We start from the raw sequence: 16139 nt of genomic DNA, 5'->3' as shown, positions 1-16139 counted from the left end.
TCTTCATCATTGATCCTGTCTCATCCTTGTCTCATCCCTGTCTCCCTGCTCCTCTGAACAAGGTGTCACTCACAGATAACTACTGTAACAATGCCATGATTACCTGGCTAACAATCAATATAGGGAGGAGGAAAAAACAATGCCTGAGTCCTTTCAAATTCATGGTCAAGGCTGATAGATTTCTCTTGGTAATTGAATTTCTTTCTAAAAAGAAGTCTTCAAGAGAAGGTTTTGTTGTTATCCTTCATAAATATAATCACATAAGCTCTTATTACCAGAGGGAGAAGAAAGTACTTCTTGAAGAAATCGTTTTCTCTGTGCTATTATTTCCTATACAGGTGAATAAACTAGTTTCTGTTTTCTGCAGATAATTGTTTGTCATCATAAAACTGTCCTATTGAGGGGATTTCAAAATCTGTTTTAGTGTTTTACACACAGAAAATTGAATTGAATACATAACAGAAATTAGAATATATATCTCTATATTCTCTTCTATCTTAATAACACTCAGATTATGATCAAGTTTCAAGTACAGTGAAATGCCTTTCTTGCTAGCTTTTTCCCAACAATACAGTAATCAATATCAGTAGTACAAATATTATACTATATAATGTATTAAAGTAGAACAAAAACACACGGGGAATTGAAATAATAAGAACACGAGAAAGTAAGTAAGCTATATACAGGGTCAGTTCTATTACCATATTTACAGTGTGCAGGGATACTGGAGTGGTAGGGGTAGATATGTATAGGGGTAAGGTGACTAGGCATCAGAATATATGATAAACAGGGTAGCGACAGCATATATCATTGTATGCGAGTGTGTGTGTAGAATGTGTGTGCGTGTTATGTGTGTGTGAGCAAATGAAGTGTGTGTGTGTGTGTGTGTGTGTGTGTGTGTGGACGTGTTTAATTATACTTGTGGGGACCAGAAGTCCCCACAAGAATAGTAAACCAAGAAAATGTTGACCAACTGGGGACATTTTGTTGGTCCCCACAAGGTCAAATGCTATTTCTAGGGGGTTTAGGGTTAAGGTTAGAATTAGTGTTAGAATTAGGTTTAGGGTTAGGGTTAGGAGACAGGGTTAGTTTTAGGGTTAGTGTTAGGAGCTAGGGTTAGGTTTAGGGTTACGGTTAAGGTTAGGTTTTTGGGTTAAGGTTAGGGTTAGGGTTATGGTTAATGTTAAGGTTTGGGTTAGGGTAAGGGTACAGGTTAGGGTTAGGTTTAGAGTTAGGGGTTAGGGAAAATAGGATTTTGAATGGGACTGAATTGTATGTCCCCACAAGGTTAGCTGCGCAAGAATGTGTGTGTGTGTGTGTGTGTGTGTGTGTGTGTCCGTAAGTCCATGGTCTATGAATGTGTAAAACATTATACAAAAACTGATGGTAAAATATATAGATGAGGTACATTTATATGAATACTTAATGAGGGTTCAGTGACTTTACACAGGGCCTCCATGAAAAACAGCATACAAAACTGCTTCGGAAATTAGGAAACCCAACTAATCCGAATTGGTTTTCTTCACTTCCTGCTCAAAGGACCAGGTTCAGGGGGTTTTGTACACCATCTAGGCCTATGCCTCAGTTAGGAGTTTCTCTGGGCTGTCCCGACAGCCATCCCTTTCCCAACAGTCAGTAGGCCTACAGATCAGACTGGCTGGTCCAAGACTGCTACCTGGAAGGAGACAAACATCCCTTAATTACTTTACTTACCAACCATTAGGTCAGTGTCTTAGAATGAACAACATCACTCTCTACTCTTATTGGTGTTTATATACAACACACTGCACTTCTGTTGGAGAGGTACAGTGGGGGAAAAAAGTATTTAGTCAGCCACCAATTGTGCAAGTTCTCCCACTTAAAAAGATGAGAGAGGCCTGTAATTTTCATCATAGGTACACGTCAACTATGACAGACAAATTGAGATTTTTTTTCTACAGAAAATCACATTGTAGGATTTATAATGAATTTATTTGCAAATTATGGTAGAAAATAAGTATTTGGTCACCTACAAACAAGCAAGATTTCTGGCTCTCACAGACCTGTAACTTCTTCTTTAAGAGGCTCCTCTGTCCTCCACTCATTACCTGTATTAATGGCACCTGTTTGAACTTGTTATCAGTATAAAAGTCACCTGTCCACAACCTCAAACAGACACACTCCAAACTCCACTATGGCCAAGACCAAAGAGCTGTCAAAGGACACCAGAAACAAAATTGTAGACCTGCACCAGGCTGGGAAGACTGAATCTGCAATAGGTAAGCAGCTTGGTTTGAAGAAATCAACTGTGGGAGCAATTATTAGGAAATGGAAGACATACAAGACCACTGATAATCTCCCTCGATCTGGGGCTCCAAGCAAGATCTTACCCCGTGGGGTCAAAATGATCACAAGAACAGTGAGCAAAAATCCCAGAACCACACGGGGGGACCTAGTGAATGACCTGCAGAGAGCTGGGACCAAAGTAACAAAGCCTACCATCAGTAACACACTACGCCGCCAGGGACTCAAATCCTGCAGTACCAGACGTGTCCCCCTGCTTAAGCCAGTACATGTCCAGGCCCGTCTGAAGTTTGCTAGAGTGCATTTGGATGATCCAGAAGAGGATTGGGAGAATGTCATATGGTCAGATGAAACCAAAATATAACTTTTTGGTAAAAACTCAACTCGTCGTGTTTGGAGGACAAAGAATGCTGAGTTGCATCCAAAGAACACCATACCTACTGTGAAGCATGGGGTGGAAACATCATGCTTTGGGGCTGTTTTTCTGCAAAGGGACCAGGACGACTGATCCGTGTAAAGGAAAGAATGAATGGGGCCATGTATCGTGAGATTTTGAGTGAAAACCTCCTTCCATCAGCAAGGGCATTGAAGATGAAACGTGGCTGGGTCTTTCAGCATGACAATGATCCCAAACACACCGCCCGGGCAACGAAGGAGTGGCTTCGTAAGAAGCATTTCAAGGTCCTGGAGTGGCCTAGCCAGTCTCCAGATCTCAACCCCATAGAAAATCTTTGGAGGGAGTTGAAAGTCCGTGTTGCCCAGCGACAGCCCCAAAACATCACTGCTCTAGAGGAGATCTGCATGGAGGAATGGGCCAAAATACCAGCAACAGTGTGTGAAAACCTTGTGAAGGCTTACAGAAAACGTTTGACCTGTGTCATTGCCAACAAAGGGTATATAACAAAGTATTGAGAAACTTTTGTTATTGACCAAATACTTATTTTCCACCATAATTTACAAATAAATTCATTAAAATTCCTACAATGTGATTTTCTGGAGAAAAAAAATCTCATTTTGTCTGTCATAGTTGACGTGTACCTATGATGAAAATTACAGGCCTCTCTCATCTTTTTAAGTGGGAGAACTTGCACAATTGGTGGCTGACTAAATACTTTTTTCCCCCACTGTAAGTGCTCAGGTAGTGCACTGGGCCCCATCAAAAAGAGAGAGAGAGAGAGAGAGAGAGAGAGAGAGAGAGAGAGAGAGAGAGAGAGAGAGAGAGAGAGAGAGAGAGAGAGAGAGAGAGAGAGAGAGAGAGAGAGAGAGAGAGAGAGAGAGAGAGAGAGAGAGAGAGAGAGAGAGTTCCATTGAGTTTCCGTAACAAGCCAAACGAAAGAAACAGACTACTAGCTGTGCTCCCTAATGAGTTAAGCACTTTTACCGTTACAGTTTGGTGCAACCAACCTGGGGTTAAATGTGATGTTGTCCACCACAGGTTAGAAACCCTTGAAGGCTTGAATAATTAATGATGTTTGTGTTTGTTGGTTAAAGATTGCACATCAAGAAAGTAATCCATTGGTACTGGGTGCATTGGAACAATACACTCTTAGGAAAAAAAGGTGCTATCTAGAACCTAAAAAGGTTTTTCGGCTGTCCCCATAGGAGAACCCTTTGAATAACCCTTTTTTGGTTCCAGGTAGAACCCTTTTGGTTCCAGGTAGAACCCTTTTGGGTTCAATGTAGAACCCTTTCCACAGAGGGTTCAGCATTGAAAGTAAAAGAGTTCTGCCTGGAACCAAAAAGGGTTCTACCTGAAACCAAAAAAGGTTCTCCTATGGGACAGCCGAAGAACCCTTTTGGAATCCTTTTTTCTACGAGTGTATAAAGAGGGAGACTGTATGGATTACTGAAGAACGCCTATAGTATTTATGATGTTTTTATGTCTACGGTTTCTTGTCAAGCATGAAAGCTGAAAGTCCTCAATATTTCATGAGCTTCCTATAAAACTGATAAAAAAATTTCCAAATATATATCCAGAAAAATGCGCTCTTCTGCAAGGATGTAAGCATTTAAAATATACAGTATGTCCTGTTTGCATGGACTGTAAGTCATCTACTAAAACAGACTGATGATACTGTACTTACGGTATCTTAGTACAATAGGTCTATACCTTACATTTCTCTAGCGTCATCCTTCAGCTGTTCACCAAAACAGTGTTGGGGTGACTGCCTTGTTGTTGTTTGAACTGCAGATTGTCCCTTTAGGTGTTTATGATCATGCATACCAGCATATGTTCATCAAACATGAAAACCTGAAACCAATTAACGTTTCATGTCCTTTCTCCAAAACTGATGATATGTATATTGATAACTCCAATGCCATAAATAAACCATTTTATGCAAGTATATAAACACTGTAGACATATAGGCTAATGTGAATGCAAAAAAGGTAAGTAATCTCCCATAGAAGAGTGACACTCATCCAGAGACAGTTAGGCCTATACCACACAATCTGGGCACAGCATGCATACTAGACGATAGTCATTGAACAGACCTTGGGCAGCACAGAACTGTGGCGCTATAGCAGAACATTAAGTCATGTTATTTCCAACCACAATCCACCTCAAGATGCAAGGAATGCACAGTGTTAGGATGTGTCCCAAATGGCACCATATACCCAACAGTTTATAGTGCAGTATATTTGACCAGAGTCCTATGGGCCTGGTTAAAAGTAGTGCACTATAAAGAGAATAGGGTGCCATTTGGGACGGAGTGTTCGATGGTGCAGGTGGCGACGAAAACTATAAAAGAGGACGAGAGGGATAATTTATTACTCTCACAGGGCAGAACTTTTTTTCTGAAGATCAGTTCAGAGGATGAAACGAGGCTATAGATGCCAGAGGAAGATATTCCAGGAAAGTTTTATTAAAAGTAGCGTTGCTGAATACTGTACTGGCACTGACAATATCCCCCTAACATCAAATCACTTTGGGAGGTCCAAGACCAGTTTTATGTAACAAAACTGCTTTCAGTCTGCGTCCGAAAGGGCACCCTATCAAGGGCAACCTATCATTCAATGCAGCTGAACTGTACTTGAAAAGAACATATAAACACTCCATGGGGTGAACACTCAGTGAGAGGTCAGCTGAAAACATAGAACTTTGATTGACAGCTTAATACTATACTATTATCCCATACAATTGTATATACAAACGGTAGAGTTAGCCACATATAGACACATGAGACAAAAACATAAGGCTCTGAAAAGGCTCTGACTGCATTCAGAAACATTTGTATGGTACTAGGAACAGTATACAGTGAGGCAAAAAAGTATTTGATCCCCTGCTGATTTTGTAGGTTTGCAAACTGACAAAGAAATGATCAGTCTATAATTTTAATGGTAGGTTTATTTGAACAGTGAGAGACAGAATAACAACAAAACAATCCAGAAAAACGCATGTCAAAAATGTTATAAATTGATTTGCATTATAATGAGGGAAATAAGTATTTGACCCCCTCTGCAAAACATGACTTAGTACTTGTTGGCATTCACAGAGGTCAGACATTTCTTGTAGTTGGCCACCAGGTTTGCACACATCTCAGGAGGGATTTTGTCCCACTCCTCTTTGCAGATCTTCTCCAAGTCATTAAGGTTTCGAGGCTGATGTTTGGCAACTCGAACCTTCAGATCCCTCCACAGATTTTCTATGGGATTAAGGTCTGGAGACTGGCTAGGCCACTCCAGGACCTTAAAGTGCTTCTTCTTGAGCCACTCCTTTGTTGCCTTCGCCGTGTGTTTTGGGTCATTGTCATGCTGGAATACCCATCCACGACCCATTTTCAATGCCCTGGCTGAGGGAAGGAGGTTCTCAACTCAAGATTTGACGGTACATGGCCCCGTCCATCGTCCCTTTGATGCGGTGAAGTTGTCCTGTCCCCTTAGCAGAAAAACACCCCCAAAGCATAATGTTTCCACCTCCATGTTTGACGTGGGGATGGTGTTCTTGGGGTCAGAGGCAGCATTCCTCCTCCTCCAAACACGGCGAGTTGAGTTGATGCCAAATAGCTCCATTTTGGTCTCATCTGACCACAACACTTTCACCCGGTTCTCCTCTGAATCATTCAGATGTTCATTGGCAAACTTCAGACGGGCCTGTATATGTGCTTTCTTGAGCAGGGGGACCTTGCGGACGCTGCAGGATTTCAGTCCTTCACGGCGTGGTGTGTTACCAATTGTTTTCTTGGTGACTATGGTCCCAGCTGCCTTGAGATCATTGACAAGATCCTCCCATGTTGTTCTGGGCTGATTCCTCACCGTTCTCATGATCATTGCAACTCCACGAGGTGAGATCTTGCATGGAGCCCCAGGCTTTTGTGCTTCTTCCATTTGCGAATAATCGCACCAACTGTTGTCACCTTCTCACCAAGCTGCTTGGCGATGGTCTTGAAGCCCATTCCAGCTTTGTGTAGGTCTACAATCTTGTCCCTGACATCCTTGGAGAGCTCTTTAGTCTTGGCCATGGTGGAGAGTTTGGAATCTGATTGATTGATTGCTTCTGTGGACAGGTGTCTTTTATACAGGTAACAAGCTGAGATTAGGAGCACTCCCTTTAAGGGGAGACATAAATCTTTCTGATTGAGAGGGGGTCAAAGACTTATTTCCCTCATTAAAATGCAAATCAATTCATAACATTTTTGACATGTGTTTTTCTGGATTTTTTTGTTGTTATTCTGTCTCTCACTGTTCAAATAAACCTACCATTAAAATTATAGACTGATCATTTCTTTGTCAGTGGGCAAACGTACAAAATCAGCAGGGGATCAAATACTTTTTTCCCTCTCTGTAGCTGGCCACACATACAGACATCATGACAAAAGTCCCTTACTGCAGTGGTTCTCAACCAGATGAGTCTGGTGGGAGGAGCTATAGGAGGACGGGCTAATTGGAATGGCTGGAATGGAATAAAGGGAACAGAGTCAAACATGTGGTTTCCATATATTTGATGTGTTTGATACTGTTCCATGTACAGTGTCGTGAATAAGTATTTGCCCCCTTTGAAATTATCTCTATTTGTGCATATTTTTGATACTGAATGTTATCAGATCTTCAACCAAAACCTAATATTAGATCAAGGGAACCTGAGTTTACAAATAAAATAAAAAAATAAAATAAATGTTACTTTTTGATACTTTTTAAAAATGTAATTAACAAAATTATGCAACACCCAATTCCCCTGTGTGAAAAAGTAATTGCCCCTTTACACTCAATAACTGGTTGTGCCACCATTAGCTGCAATCACTGCAACCAAATGCTTCCTGTAGTTGTTGACCAGTCTCTCACATCGCTGTGGAGGAATTTTGGCCCACTCTTGCATGCAGAACTGCTTTAACTCAGCGACATTTGTGGGTTTTCAACCATGACCTGCTCGTTTCAAGTCCTACCACAACTAAATTGGGATTAGGTCTGGACTTTGATTATGCCATTCCAAAACATAAAATTTGTTGCTTTTTAGACATTTTCATATAGACGTGATTGTGTGTTTGGGATCATTCTCTTGTTGCATGCCCGATCTGCGCTTCAGCTTCAGCTCACAGATGGATGGCCTGACATTCTCCTGTAGAATTCTCTGATACAGAGCAGCATTCATGGTTTCTTCTATTAAGGCAAGTCGTCTAGGTCCTAAGGCAGCAAAGCATCCCCAAACCATCACACTACCACCACCATGCTTGACCGTTGGTATAAGGTTCTTACTTTGGAATGCAGTGATTGGTTTTCAGCAGGCAGAATAGAGAAATTCATAAAGGGGCAAATACTTTTTCATGGCACTGTATTCCATTCCAGCCATTACAATGAGCCTGTCCTCCTATAGCTCCTCCCACCAGCCTCTTCTGTTCTCAACCTAGGGCACTAGTTCCCCTAGGGGTAACTGGCTAATTCATAGGAATAGGAGTACTTGGGCTCTATTGATCAGTTGCACATGAGGGAGTACTTGAGGCAGAGCAAAATGTGTTTAGGGTAACCAACAAAGTTTGAGAACCTTTGTGGGGTAACACAAAAAGTTTGAGAACCTTTGTGTGGTAACTCAAAAAGGTTGAGAGCCACTGCCTTACTGGACTGAAATACTGAATTCAGATTCAGAAAAGTCATTATGTTTTTCTGACCATGTGTTATACCCTTCTTTACCAGATTGTATTCTTAGTCCCTGCAGAGAGGTAATTGAAGTAAGCCTACTAGACGAAGACAGCCAACAGAGAGATGGAAAATAATTTCCAGGGGTGGTATAATGTATATGGTGTTTGCCCACTTAGGTTGACTGCAGGGGGTTCCACTGTTAAGTCGCTCCGGACGGTCTACTGGGCATCACATGGTTGAACTGGAGGGTAGACATGAGCAACACCTCAGATGAGAGTCTCAACATGGCTGTGAACAAAGAGAGAGACAAGCCATGGGGGTTGTTATACAGTATATGCATCCTGGACGAGCCCCCCAAAAATCTGTATCATAAAAGTATCATAATGACATGCCTTACCTCTGAAAGGTGACAATGCTATGCTATTTCAAGAAGGATAGGTGCAAGGTAGTCTCGTGTTGCCATACCTCCAATATCACGTCGTTGTCGCAACAAGGCTAGGTGCAAGGTAGCCTGGTCCCAGATCTGTTTGTGCTTTTGCCTACTCCATTGTCATTGTCAAGCCAAACATTGTTTGGCATGACATTTCCATTAGGAGTTGGCAAGAGAGCAGAAACAAACTGGCACCCATGCAGGGCGCAAGGTAAAAATAATGTGAAAGGAGACATGTACTCCACTCTCACCTAGACACAAATATTGCCTCGAGAGAGAATGAGTCATAATGCAAAAGCACCCAAGCATTTCCATTTAGTTTGGCAATTAGGATATAAACAGGAAACTGAGATATATTAAGGTTTATGTAGTAGAGAGCAATATAAACAAATATATTTTTAATAGAGACAGAGTAGAATCAGTCAATAGGCTAATACGCTTGTATCCTAAATGGCACCCTATTCCTTAAATAATGCATTACTTTTGACCAGGGCTATGGACCGTGTGTCAAAAGTAGTGCACTATAGGGAATAGGGTGGCATTTAAGACGCCGACTATGTCTGTTTTATTATTAAAAGATAAACTGTTAGTTGCTCGATACATGAAACAGCCTTTCATCATCAAAAAAAGAGGAAAAACAGGTTCTGCTTTTAAGTGAGGTTATATTGAAGCGGGAAGCTTACCATTTTCTTTCCTTTACTGTTTCTTTTCTCCACTATTTCTAGATTCTACCAAGTATTCCGGGACACTGCTAATTCCCTCGGTTTTCCAAGGCTATATGAAAGAAAAATCTGGTTCTATGCATGAGTTTTTCTTTCCTTCCTTACCTTTAAAAAAAAAAAAACATTTTAATTATTTAGATGGTCATGAAACAAAGCACAATTGTATCTGACAGAGCGGTGATGAAATATGTGCTTGAGATTTTACATGTTATGGCTTTATCATGTTCAGACTTTACAACTTTGTACCGTTGGAAGCGAAAGTGAGGAGATGGGAGATGGGGAGAGAGGACGTACAGGTACAGAAGGTAGAGTTCTAAACTATGACTGTACCTTCTGAAGACGTACGTCTACAATTTACTGGCATTAGTGAGAGTCTGAAAGTAGCAGAACAAAAGCTATAGCCTAACTGTTTGCAATGGCATCATAATGAGTGTAAAACTGAAAGATGTGAAGTCTAAACTGGCAGGTATGATTCTAAATTAAGACTGTACATTCTAAAGATGTCAAGTCTGGCTGGCATTATGACAACAACAAAAAATCCTCTTTGGTGCAATTTTCACAAGTATGTGGTAAATGTACAAAACAGATAATCAAAAAGTCAGTTATTTCAAAACTCTCTCTAGAAATAGATGTTTCACATTGTAATACATGTTCATATAAACTAATAGCTTTTCACAATGCAATGCTCACATTACTTTTGATATGATTGTCTTGTAATTTGTTAAAATACATTTTACAATTACTTAATCTGACTGCTCTTAATTTATAATCACTTAACCGTTTGGTAAACCTATAGATTTTAAACTGCTTTGTCTACTACAGATATTGAGAACTAAATAATGAAAAAGTATGTTTGTAAAATATAAACACAAAGTATAATACTGTAATGTACTATATGAACTTATATTTTGGATCAATGGTTGTGTGGTGAAAGATGTCTCCAAACAAAATGAATGCACAATAAAAGGTTTTGAAAATAAGACTTTCTGCGTTACAAGTGTTACCAGTTTGAAGTTTTGTACTTAGAGTTATGAAAATTCCCCACATAATTGTGAATATAGCACCAAAGTGATTGAAAAAAACTGTACAACACAGCAGGCAAATCTGGTTGATATGAGGTGGCTTAGGCTAAAACAGAGAAAGTATTCACAGGAGACCAAAACAAATGAAAGCCAGCTACTTTGATTGATCCTAAAGCTACACATAACGTAACTTAGGAACTTTGCCAGGCACAAAAGGCAGATGGATTTTGCTTTACAGGTGAATGTGTGCACAAGTGTGTGTTGTGCGTGCGCGTGCCCCTGTCTGTGTCATTGCCACTAAGCGAGCAGTGATCCGTATAGCTCATGGTACGCGACTTATCAAAAGTGCAATCAAGTGTACAGGGGCTGTTGGGTGTGAAATTAAGCATTATTAATTGCCAATAGAAATCAGACAGACAAGCTGTAATCTATTGTAACAGCGGTCGGTGGTGGCATCTGCAATTGCCTCTGTGAGGGTAAACAGTAATCAACTTGTAGAGGAGTGAGATGAAGAGAAGAGGGGAGGAGGGGGGAATCAGACATGGGTTCGAATACTATTTGAAATCTTTCAAATTCATAGCCTGCCTGGAGTCCCAAATGGGTGGGGTTTGCAGTTTTCGGACTGTTCTATTGGTCCATTAAGCCAGACAAGCATAATCAAGCAGAGATAAAGTATTTGAAATTATTTCAAAAAGTATTTGGACCTAGTTCTGCGAGAGCAATGAGGATTATCCACTATGCCATCTCGCCACAGGTTTTATTCTAATGTCTAACACCTATCATTGATGGACTAATTAGCTCACCGGGATGTTCTGCATTTAGTCCATCAAGGGTCCACATGGATCCACCATTTAATATGAACTCCCGACACCGTAAAGCAGTTAAATACAGTTCATCCCAACTGTTTCAATTAACTAGGAACTTATCATTGATGTCTGAATAAATAGAGAGAAATGAACTGTCAACAGTCGGGTTCTCATTGTAGAAAGATTGTTATGTATAGATAGGATTATTACAGCAAGATGGCAGCAAGATGGTGCCGACAAATTAGTTTTTTCTTACATTATTTGCTCAGAACAGTATATCCAAGTATATTACTCGCTAACATTCAGTCCCTGGACAATAAAGCAGAGGGAGTGGGTCCTAAGTCGTGACTGGATCTTTTATTTCTGAGGCTCTATATCAAATCAAATACATTTTTATTTGTCACATGCGCCGAATACAACAGATGCAGACCTTACCGTGAAATGCTTCTTTACAAGCCCTTAACCAACAATGCAGTTTTAAGAAAAATAACAATTAAGAAAATAAAGTAACACAATAAAATAACAATAATGAGGCTATATATACAGGGGATACCAGTACCGAGTCAATGTGCGGGGGTACAGATCAGTTGAGGTAATTGAGGTCATACAGTATATACATGTAGGTAGGGGTAAAGTGACTATGCATAGATAATAAACAGCGAGTAGCAGCAGCATAAAATAAAAGGTGGGGTCAATGCAAATAATCCGGGTAGCCATTTGATAATCTGTTCAACAGTCTTATGGCTTGGGGGTAGAAGCAGTTTAGTAGCCTCTTGGACCTAGACTTGGCACTCCGGTACCGCGTGCTGTGTGATAGCAGAGAGAACAGTCTATGACTAGGGTGGCTGGAGTCTGACAATGTTTAGGGCCTTCCTCTGACACCGCCTGGTATAGAGGTCCTGGATGGCAGGAAGCTTGGCCCCAGTGATGTACTGGGCAGTACGCACTGCCCTCTGTAGTGCCTTGCGGTCGGAGGCCGAGCAGTTGCCATACCAGGCAGTGATGCAAACAGTCAGGACCGATGCCAAATCATTTCAGTCTCCTTAGGGGGAATAGGTTTTGTGGTGCCCTCTTCACAGCTGTATTGGTGTGCTTGGACCATTCAAAGGGTGAATGGGCAAGACAAAATATTTAAGTGCCATTGAACGGGGTATGTTGGTAGGGGCCGTGTGTATCAAGATTGGTCCAACTGTGGGAAGCATTGGAGTCAACATGGGCCAGCATCCCTGTGGAAAGCTTTCACACCTTGCACCATGCACCAGCGAATTGAGGCAGTGGAGGTGCAACTCATTATTAGGAAGGTGTTCCTAATGTTTTGTACACTCACTATATATACAGCTGAAGTCGGAGGTTTACATACACCTTAGCCAAATACATTTAAACTCAGTTTTTCACAATTCCTGACATTTAATCCTAGTAAAACTTCCCTGTTTTAGGTCAGTTAGGATCGCCACTTTATTTTAGGAATGTGAAATGTCAAATAATAGTAGAGAGAATGATTTATTTCAGCTTTTATTTCTTTCATCACATTCCCAGTGGGTCAGAAGTTTACATACACTCAATTAGTATTTGGTAGCATTGCCTTTAAATTGTTTAACTTGGGTCAAACATGTCAGGTAGCCTTCCACAAGCTTTCCACAATAAGTTGGGTGAATTTTGGCCCATTCCTCCTGACAGAGCTTGTGTAACTGAGTCAGTTTTGTAGGCCTCCTTGCTTGCACACGGTTTTTCAGTTCTGCCCACAAATTTTGTATAGGATTGAGGTCAGGGCTTTGTGATGCCACTCCAATACCTTGACTTTGTTGTCCTTAAGCCATTTTGCCAAATCTTTGGAAGTATGTTTGGGGTCATTGTCCATTTGGAAGACCCATTTGCGACCAAGCTTTAACTTCCTGACTGATGTCTTGAGATGTTGCTTCAATATATCCACATCATTTTCCTTCCTCATGATGCCATCTATTTTGTGCACCAGTCCCTCCTGCAGCAAAGCACCCCCACAGCATGATGCTGCCACCCCTGTGCTTCATGGTTGTGATGGTGTTCTTCGGCTTGCAAGCGTGCCCCTTTTTCCTCCAAACATAACGATGGTCATTATGGCCAAACAGTTATATTTTTGTTTCTTCAGACCAGAGGACATTTCTCCAAAAAGTATGATCTTTGTCCCCATGTGCAGTTGCAAAGCGTAGTCTGGCTTTTTTATGGCAGTTTTGGAGCAGTGGCTTCTTCCTTGCTGAGCGGCCTTTCAGGTTATGTTGATATAGTACTTGTTTTACTGTAGACATAGATACTTTTGTACCGGTTTCCTCCAGCATCTTTACAAGGTCCTTTGCTGTTGTTCTGGGATTGATTTGTTTTTCGCACCAAAGTACGTTAATCTCTAGGAGACAGAACGCGTCTCCTTCCTGAGCGGTATGACAGCTGCGTGGTCCCATGGTGTTTATACTTGCGTGCTATTGTTTGTACAGTTGAACGTGGTACCTTCAGGCGTTTGGAAATTGCTCCCAAGGATGAACCAGACTTGTGGAGGTCAAACATTTTTTTCTGAGGTCTTGGCGGATTTCTTTTGATTTTCCCATGATGTCAAGCAAAGAGGCACTGAGTTTGAAGGTAGGCCTTGAAATACATCCACAGGTACACCTCCAATTGACTCAAATTATGTCAATTAGCCTATCAGAAGCTGCTAAAGCCATGACATCATTTTCTGGAATTTTCCAAGCTGTTTAAAGGCACAGTCAACTTAGTGTATGTACATTTCTGACCCACTGGAATTGTGATAAAGTGAATTGTAAGTGGAATAATCTGTCTGTAAACAATTGTTGGAAAAATTACTTGTGTAATGCACAAAGTAGATGTCCTAACCGACTTGCCAAAACTATAGTTTGTTAACAAGAAATTTGTGGAGGGGTTAGAAAACAAGTTTTAATGACTCCAACATAAGTGGATGTAAACTTCCGACTTCAACTGTATATGAACTGCCTTGCAAAAATATTCATCCCCCTTGGCGTTTTTCCTATCTTGTTGCATTACAACCTGTACTTTAAATTGATTTTTATTTAGATTTCATGTAATGGACATACACAAAACAGTCCAAATTGGTGAAGTGAAAATTCTAAAAAATTAATAATGGAAAAGTGGTGCATGCATATGTATTCACCCCCTTTGCTATGAAGCCCCTAACTAAGATCTGGTGCAACCAATTACCTTCAGAAGTCACATAATTAGTTAAATAAAGTCCCCCTGTGTGCAATCTAAGTGTCACATGATCTGTCACATGATCTCAGTATATATACACCTGTTCTGAAAGGCCCCGGAGTCTGCAACACCACTAAGCAAGGGGCACCACCAAGCAAGCGGCACCATGAATACCAAGGGGCTCTCCAAACAGGTCAGGGACAAAGTTGTGGAGAAGTACAGATCAGGGTTGGGTTATAAAAAAATATCAGAAACTTTGAGCATCCCACGGAGCGCCATTAAATCCATTATAAAAAAAGAATATAGCACCACAACAAACCTGCCAAGAGAGGGCCGCCCACCAAAACTCACAGACCAGGCAAGGAGGGCTTTAATCAGAAAGGCAACAAAGAGACCAAAGATAACCCTGAAGGAGCTGCAAAGCGCCACAGCGGAGATTGGAGTATCTGTCCATAGGACCACTTTAAACCGTACACTCCACAGAGCTGGGCTTTATGGAAGAGTCGACAGAAAAAAAAGCCATTGCTTAAAGACAAAAATAAGCAAACACGTTTGGTGTTTGCCAAAAAGAATGTGGAAGACTCCCCAAACATATGGAAGAAGGTACTCTGGTCAGATGAGACTAAAATCGAGATTTTTGGCCATCAAGGAAAACGCTATGTCTGGCGCAAACCCAACACCACTCATCATCCCGAGAACACAATTTCCACAGTAAAGCATGGTAGTGGCAGCATCATGCTTTTGGGATGTTTTTCATCAGCAGGGACTGGGAAACTGGTCAGAATTGAAGGAATGATGGATGGCGCTAAATACAGGGAAATTCTTGAGGGAAACCTGTTTCAGTCTTCCAGAGATTTGAGACTGGGACGGAGGTTCACCATCCAGCAGGACAATGACCCTAAGCATACTGCTAAAGCAACACTTGAGTGGTTTCAGGGGAAACATTTAAATGTATTGGAATGACCTAGTCAAAGCCCAGACCTCAATCTAATTGAGAATCTGAATTATGACTTAAAGATTGCTGTACACCAGCAGAACCCATCCAACTTGAAGGAGCTGGAGCAGTTTTGCCTTGAAGAATGGGCAAAACTCCCAGTGGCTGGATGTACCAAGCTTATAGAGACAAACCCCAAGAGACTTGCAGCTGTAATTGCTGCAAAAGGTGGCTCTACAAAGTATTGACTTCGGGGATGTGAATAGTTATGCACGCTCAAGTTTTCAGTTTTTGTTTTGTCTTATTTCTTGTTTGTTTCATAATAAAAAATATTTTGTATCTTCAAAGTGGTAGGCATGTTGTGTAAATCAATTGATACAAACCCCCCAAAAATCCATTTTAATTCCAGGTTGTAAGGCAACAAAATAGAAAAAATGCCAAGGGGGGTGAATACTTTCGCAAGCCCCTATATATATTGGGAAAAAAACAATTTAATCAATTTTTGAATAAGGCTGTAACCTAACAAAATATGGAAAAGGTCAAGGGGTCTGAATACTTTCCTAAGGCACTGTATGTATATATATATATATATATATATATATATATATATATATATATATATATATATATATATTTCCTCATCAATCTACACACAATACCCCATAATCAGAAAGCAAA

This window comes from Coregonus clupeaformis, chromosome 31 (genome assembly GCF_020615455.1).
Source record: "Coregonus clupeaformis isolate EN_2021a chromosome 31, ASM2061545v1, whole genome shotgun sequence".
Lineage (NCBI taxonomy): Eukaryota > Metazoa > Chordata > Actinopteri > Salmoniformes > Salmonidae > Coregonus > Coregonus clupeaformis.
Note: the sequence above shows the minus strand (reverse complement) of the source record.